An 8,930-nucleotide genomic window follows, 5' to 3' on the forward strand; every position below is an offset into this window, starting at 1 on the left:
CCAACATAAAAAAACAAACTAAATATTATTCCCTACATAGCACAAGATTTATTTTTGGGAGTTTAAACTTGGTATTCTTATACAGAATTTGATATCCATACTCTTTGACCTAAAGATGTCAAACCAACTACATTTATATTAATAAACAGGGGCGATGCTAGGGGGTGGACTGAAGCCTGGCCACCCCACTCGCAATTGCCGTTTTGGTCATTTTTTGTCTTGGGCGCAATTTATTTAGTCTTTCTACACCAACAACCAACATCCCCCATCCCACCGTCCGACGTTACGAACACCACCCACACCCCTGTCCAATTGTACGAAACACTCTCCCACCCCCCGTCCGACAATACGCACCCCCCCCCCCAGCACAGACTGATCGCTGGACCTTGCCCGGCCACCCCTGTGAAAAAAATCATCCATAAAAAATACATTTAAGTATAAGTTTAAAGGGGGGCCTGGGTAGCTCAGCAAATAAAGAAGTTGACTACCACACCTGGAGTCGCGAGTTCCAATCCAGGGCATGCTGAGTGACTCCAGTCAGGCTTCCTAAGCAACCAATCGGCCCGGTTGCTGGGTTGGGTAGAGTCACGTTGGGTTAACCTCCTCGTCGCCATAATGTGGTTCTCGCTCTCGGTGGGGCGCGTGGTGAGTTGTGCGTGAATGCCGCGGTGGATGGCGTGAAGCCTCTCCACGGTAACGCGCTCAACAAGCCACGTGATAAGATGCGCAGGTTGACAGTCTCAGACGCGGAGGCAACTGAGATTCGTCCTCCGCCACCCGGATTGAGGCGAGTCACTACGCCACCACGAGGACTTAGAGCACATTGGGAATTAGGCACCCCAAATTTGGGAGAAAAAAAAAAAAGTATAAGTTTAAACTCCCAAAAAGAATGCTTGTCCAGGTCCCCCCTGTTATAATGATTTCTAATAGTCCTTGCTTGTTGAGGTCTTTAATGCACATTTTGAATCCCCCCCCCCGCACACATTTGAGCGACCTCACTTACCTTTTAAACAAAAGAGTCCATAAGCTTCAGTGAGTATAGGTTTACACTGTTGGGAAGTGATGGGGCACATCTGTCTTACAACATAGTGCTGTTTTTCTGCATTTAGTGGTTAATGCTTAAACAGAAGTTTACACAGTTCAATTCTCTTTTAAATAGTTGAAAACCATGTTTTACAATGAAAATCACATAAGAAAAAATTAAAGGGACATATTTATGCAAAGTCAGAGTTGTTAACACACTATAAAACCTTTCGAGAACATGTCAGGGTCATATTTCACTCTAAATTATAAGAAAATGAAGCCTGTTTTAAAGGAATATTCTGGGTTCAGTACAAGTTAAGCTCAATCAACAGCATTTGTGACAGTGTTGATTACCACAAAAATTAATTTAGACTTGTCGTTCCTTTTCTTTAAAAAAAAAGAAAGAGAAAAAAAAAAAAATCTGGGTTACAGTGAGGCATTTATAAAGGAAGTGAATGAAGCCAATCCGTAAAAACTCACTGTTTCAAAAGTATAGCCACAAGACATAAAATAAATGCATGTTAACATGATTTAGTGTGATAAACCTTTTCTGTGAAAAGTTATATTCAATTTTAAAACACAGTAAACATTAAAATGACCATAAAACCCACAATATAAACAACAGCTCAAATAAAACACAAGTTTTAATAGAAGAATGAATGTAAATGCTTTTATGAAATTATAAGCTTCACATTTCTGCTTTTTAACTTTTTAAAAATTGGCCCCATTCACTTCCAGTGTAAGTGCCTCACTGTAACCTTGATTTATTTTTTCTTATTTTTATTTTTTATTTTTTATAAATAAGGGACAAGTTGGAAATATTTTTTGAGGTAATCAACATTATGCTACTGGTTAGCCTGGTTTATACTTTGGAAGAAGCCTAACTTTTTTCTGCTGGATGAACTAAAGCACCCTAGAAGAACGAAGCTAGCATTTATACTATGCGCAACGTTGTTTTAAAATTAGTTCATCTCCGTGGACCGCCGCTTTTAGCGCTGTGCCATTTCTTTGCTTTATTAAACTTGTCATGGCCCCTTTCACTTTTAAAAACTCAAATTTCTCTCCACTCCTTTGTCGTGGCCGTGCTGTCTTTGTAGAGTTTGTGTTGCAATCATGTAAAAAAGTATACTTCCACACAATCTCTGAGAGACGGGCTTCAGAGTTATCCATTTTAACGACAGTAACTTAGGTAACAACTCCTCAGCTGGCATGCACGATTGTAAATAAAAATCATCACATCAAAGCCACACCCACGAATAGTTTTAACCAATCATCAGTGCTCTTCCACCAGTCGAGTTCTCTTGTGTCAAGAATATCAGAGATGTGCGCGAACAGGAGAAATCTCACCAAACGAACACCTTGGCAGAACAAAAACTTCACTGCATTTCATCATCATTTGTAGGCGAACTAAGCGAAGCCTGTTCACCTAGTAAGTATATATTAGCCTTAACCGGTCCTGCTTGACCCACTCCGAGCGGGATTTGAACCGGCATCTCAGGTATGGGAGGCGGGCACGCTAACAAGTAGGCTAAAGGCTACAGTCTCTAGCGTCAGGCGCCAGTGCACCACTTGAGGCGAGGGGAGTGAGGTTTACACAAGGCACAGCTACCTACAAGCTGGCCACTGTTACACTACAAATACTGTTGATTGAGCTTAACGTATTAATCCTGAAATATTGTTCCTTTAAGAACCATTAAAGGTGGAGTAAGTCATTTTAATCCAATATGCTTTGTCAGATTCCACAAATATCTCTTCACAGTTCCCCAAGCTGTATGTTCTGTGTGCGCTGAAAAAAATCTGGTGTTTGTACACAGCCCTGGCTCTGTAAATGGGAAAATAAACTAAGTGGATCGGACCGATCCACACAACACTATTGCGTGTGCATGAATTTGGGGGATAGAGCTTCTGAAGGAGCACTGAAGGGAGGGGTGTGTTTGTTTGGCTGTTGAGTTCAAATATCACGTCTCAGGAATCGCTTACTCCACCTTTAAGATGTATTGCATTGTAACATTATTTTCATTACAATTAAGGCCCCATTCTCATAACTGTAATGCCAAAAAAAATAAAAAATAAAAATAAATTCATCTATTGCAATACAGAAAAATGTGCTTGTGTCAGGAAAATAATGCAAAAAAAAAAAAAAAAAAATCTTAAGGGTCCTCCTATAGCTTCATTTTTATATGCAAAATATAATTTGATTTTGGGATACATTGTGACCTGGACGTGTTTTCATGAGATTCACCATTTGTTTAATGCTCCATATAGGTATCCGTCTCAACACAATTATGGTTTTCACCATGGCTTACACTACACCTACAGGTAAGTTTTGTACTTCACTTTTTAATCTAAAATTTCAACTTATCTAGGCATGGAATGTTCCCCACAAAGATTTTGTGTGTGTCGCCCATATCAAACAAGGAATCTGATCATTACAATAGGCTAGTGTAATGTAATCTGTCTTGTTGCTAAATGCCAGTGCAGTTTATATACCAAATAATAGCTGTACTCTAACCAGACCTCATTTGGTGTAGAAATGACTCATTGGATGCTATTTTCTATGTGGAAGTATTAAATAAAATCCATGCACAAAATGTGGTTAATGCCCAACATTGTGCCATGATGCAGTTCCCCTAATCTGATTACTCTTTTAACAATGCTAAAAAGTTTCCCCCGCTGGAAATGGTTGTTATTCCCCATGTCTGTTGTAGTGCATGCAATCTTGACATACAGGTTTTTTTTTGTGTGTCTCCATGAGTGTTTTTATCTTTCCTCTACAGCAACAGACATTGCACTAACAACTGCAGCTCCACAGCAAACAGACTCGACTGTCATAGGAGGTAATCTATTTTCAGTTAAGAATTGGTAGTGAATTAGGATAGATTAGAATTTAATGCTGGTAATGATATTAAACTTAGCCATTGGATCCTCTTAATGACCAGCACATCTTAGATACATTTTACAGCATTTTTCATAGTACACAGTATTTGCCAGCAGGTGTCATGATGATGCTACATATTAGAAGTTTGATACCCTATCTGAGCCAGGTTGGACAAACTGTTGGGTTTCAGTTTGGGTCATTTTTATTATTAATAATGTAATGTTTCAATATGTACCTAAATAGTGCTTTGTGTTTATTTTCTTATAAAATAAAGTGCTTTAAAATAAAATCCTTATACTGTAGTACATTTTAAAGGAATGTTCAAGGTTTAATACATTGACAGCTGAATTGTCAGCAAAAAATGTCAATGCTAAATTGACAGCATTTGTGGCATGATGTTAATTATCACAAAAAATATTTCCGACTTGTCCCATATAATATATATATATATATATATATATATATATATATATATATATATATATATATATATATATATATATATATACTATATATATATATATATATACACAGTTGTGCTCAAAAGATTGCATACTCTGGCAGAAATTGAAATTTTGGCACTGATTTTGAAAATATGACTGATCATGCAAAAAAACTGTCTTTTATTTAAGGATAGTGATCATATGAAGCCATTTATTATCACATAGTTGTTTGGCTCCTTTTTGAATCATAATGATAACAGAAATCACCCAAATGGCCCTGATCAAAAGTTTACATACCCTTGAATGTTTGGCCTTGTTACAGACACACAAGGTGACACACAAAGGTTTAAATTAAAGGTTAATTTCCCACACCTGTGGCTTTTTAAATTGCAATTAGTGTCAGTGTATAAATAGTCAATGAGTTTGTTAGCTCTCATGTGGATGCACTGAGCAGGCTAGATACTGAGCCATGGGGAGCAGAAAAGAACTGTCAAAAGACCTGCGTAACAAGGTACTGGAACTTTATAAAGATGGAAAAGGATATAAAAAGATATCCAAAGACTTGAAAATGCCAGTCAGTACTGTTCAATCACTTATAAAGAAGTGGAAATCTGTGCTCAAGGGATCTCTTGATACCAAGCCAAGGTCAGGTAGACCAAGAAAGATTTCAGCCACAACTGCCAGAAGAATTGTTCGGGATACAAAGAAAAACCCACAGGTAACCTCAGGAGAAATACAGGCTGCTCTGGAAAAAGACGGTGTGGTTGTTTCAAGGAGCACAATACGATGATACTTGAACAAAAATGAGCTGCATGGTCGAGTTGCTAGAAATAAGCCTTTACTGCGCCAATGTCACAAAAAAGCCCGGTTACAATATGCCCGACAACACCTTGACACGCCTCACAGCTTCTGGCACACTGTAATTTGGAGTGACGAGACCAAAATAGAGCTTTATGGTCACAACCATAAGCGCTATGTTTGGAGAGGGGTCAACAAGGCCTATATTGAAAAGAATACCATCCCCACTGTGAAGCATGGTGGTGGCTCACTGATGTTTTGGGGGTGTGTGAGCTCTAAAGGCACGGGGTATCTTGTGAAAATTGATGGCTAGATGAATGCAGCATGCTATTAGAAAATACTGGCAGACAATTTGCATTCTTCTGCACGAAAGCTGCACATGGGACGCTCTTGGACTTTCCAGCACGACAATGACCCTAAGCACAAGGCCAAGTTGACCCTCCAGTGGTTACAGCAGAAAAAGGTGAAGGTTCTGGAGTGGCTATCACAGTCTCCTGACCTTAATATCATCAAGCCACTCTGGGGAGATCTCAGACGTGCGGATCATGCAAGACGACGAAAGACTTTGCATGACCTGGAGGCATTTTGCCAAGACGAATGGGCAGCTATACCACCTGCAAGAATTTGGGACCTCATAGACAACTATTACAAAAGACTGCACACTGTCATTGATGCTAAAGGGGGCAATACACAGTATTAAGAACTAAGGGTATGCAGACTTTTGAACAGGGGTCATTTCATTTTTTTCTTTGTTGCCATGTTTGTTTTATGATTGTGCCATTCTGTTATAACCTACAGTTGAATATGAATCCCATAAGAAATAAAAGAAATGTGTTTTGCCTGCTCAATCATGTTTTCTTTAAAAATGGTACATATATTACCAATTCTCCAAGGGTATGCAAACTTTTGAGCACAACTGTATATATGTGTGTGTGTGTGTGTGTGTGTGTGTGTGATATATATATATATATATAACACTGAAATCGCTGTTACAGTGAAGCACTCACAATGAAAGTGAATGGGGGCCAGACCATAAATGTTAAAATACACACCGTTTCAAAAGTATAGCCACAAAATGTACACATTAACATGATTTTAGTGTTATAAAATCGCTTACTTGCCTTATTCATGTAAAATTATATCCAATACTACAAGTTTGTTGCCATGCTGACACAACGCTGTAAACCCTGTATGTGATTTTATCTCACTAAAATAACGTTAACGCGTATAATGTTTACGTCTTGTGAGTATACTTCTGAAACAGTGAGTATTTTAATGTTATGAACTGGCCCCATTCGCTTCCATTGTAAGCGCCTTACTGTGACCGAGTTAAACAAGTAGGAACGAGTAGAAAATATTTTCTGTGGTAATCAACATTATGCCACTAATGCAGTCAATTGAGCTTAACTTGTATCAAACCTTCTTTAGAGAGTAGTCTTTCTTTAATTGGGCTCATTGTTATTGACCGCTCTTTTGTTTTCTTTCTAGTGGTCATTGCACTTGTGCTTTTGACACTTGCCGTCTGTGGGTTCTTGTTGTACCGATACCTGTGCCTCAACAAGGGAGTTTACAGAACTGCAGGTGAGCCTGCTCCGGGAGTGGACCCAGATCAGGTCTACAATGACACCGTCACTGAAAACAAGAAGGAATACTTCATTTGAACTGCTTAATATGGAAGGGTTCCATCAAAGATCAGCTGAATTATGTATGGACTGCTGCAGACATCTTAATAGTCTATGTAGAGAGGTTTATATGCAAGCGTATGGGGTAGTGCATAAGCACAACCACTAGTCGTCTGCACTGTATGGAAGAAATATTTAGTTAAAGGGATACAGTTTGAGTTTTATATGGTGCTGTTATATTAGGAGGATGAACCAGTGTACCATGGTTTTTGTTCCTCTTTAGTTACTGCGACAATCATTAATGATGCGCTGTCAAATTGTTACACCTATATATAGTCTATAAAAATGATATACTTGCTGCTTTAGCAGAAATGCCAGGAATGTTAAAGGAGAACGTGAGACTTTATACTCTGAAATGCAGCATAATGATTATAGGAGTTATAATGGAATTATTTATTATTACCTTGAATAAGTTCAGCTAAGTGGCACTGCACCAAATCAAAATCAAAACGTTGCAGGCACTCTACCAATTTGCTTTCATAGTTCACCTAAAAATGAAATTCTCTCACCATTTATTCACCTTCATGCCATCTCAGTTGTGTATGACTTTCTTTCTTCTGCTGAACACAAACGGAGATTTTTAGAAGAATATCTAAGCTTTGTAGGTCCATACAATGCAAGTGAAAGGTGGCTAGAACTTTGTAGCTCTAAAAATCACAAAATCAAAAAGTATGTTCAGAAGTGATCCAAACACTTAAGGTGAGAAACGGATCAATAATTCAGTTTTTTTTATTTTTATTTTACTTTCTGAATGTGAAAATGGAGATTTATAGTAAAAAAGGACTTAAATATTGATCTGTATTTTTGGAGCTATGCCTGATGGTGAGAAAATGATGAGAATTTTCATATTTGGGTGAACTATCCCTTTAAGACTGTTTAAAAAAAAAAAAAAGTATTATCCTTCTTTGCCTTTGACCAGCCAGTCTTTATACTTTGTTTTAAATCAAATGGCAGCATTTTCTTTTAGATTGTGAATTGTTGGAGAGTACACCGTTACAGTGCCTTGCAAAACATTTAAATACATTTTACAATGCTTTTAAAAGTGTAATTGAAAATTGCCACTGATTATAATTTAGAAATGTTTTGTTCCAAATGCATGTAATAACATGCCTGGTGTCGACATTATCTCGGTCATCATTTGTAAAACAGATACGCTCCGATCCCAAAATGTCAAATAGTTATACGATACTGTATGAATTTTTGTGCAGGGTAACAGTAGTATCTTGGATGTTATGAAAATGAATCATATTTATATCAGATTCCTGTGTTGTTGTTTTTTTGTATGTCTGAATTACAAATGTGATACTGTGGTTAATTATCTGTTGGAGGAATATTCTAGGTTAAATACAAGTTCAGCTCAATCGACAGCATTTGTGGAATAATATTGATTACAAAAAAAAAAATTTGATCATTCCTCTTCTTTAAAAAAAGCAAAAATCAAGGTTACATTGAGACACTTACAATAGAAGGGAATGGGGCCAATTTTTGGAGGGTTTAAAGGCAGAAATATGAAACTTATACTTTTATAAAAGCACATATTAATTCTATCAAAACTCATGTATTATTTGTAATACTTAGTATATCTACAAGACATTTATTAGGATTACTGAGCTAAACCACATGATTTGAAACGTTAACAGTTTTAGTCTTTTGAGACCTCTGATGATCAGTCTCCAAAAACAGGATCAGTTGTTGTTTTGGACTAAAATGCAGTATGAATGGAGAATTGAACTTATTTCCCATATTAATCAAATTTAGTAATAATTTGGTGATAAAGCTCAAAACATTATGCAATTAATCATCATTCAGTCTAGAGGTAGTTACACATGTGACAAAACACTATAAATAAGGATGAGCAGTAAAGATTTAAGCAGTGTATTGAGAGACAAATTACAGCACAGATTGTCAAAATTCAAAATAGCTTTTATTCTAAATTTTGTTTTATATTTAAGGTTTAGTATAAAAAAAGTTAAGTGCACCACATTTTTCATTGGAGATTATTTTATCATGTAGCAAACTAGGAAGGACCTTGGTTCCTTGATGCTGCAGTATGCATCCACTATAACCCATCAATTTTTTTATTATATATATATATATATATATATA

The sequence above is a fragment of the Myxocyprinus asiaticus genome, chromosome 29, assembly GCF_019703515.2.
Source record: "Myxocyprinus asiaticus isolate MX2 ecotype Aquarium Trade chromosome 29, UBuf_Myxa_2, whole genome shotgun sequence".
NCBI lineage: Eukaryota > Metazoa > Chordata > Actinopteri > Cypriniformes > Catostomidae > Myxocyprinus > Myxocyprinus asiaticus.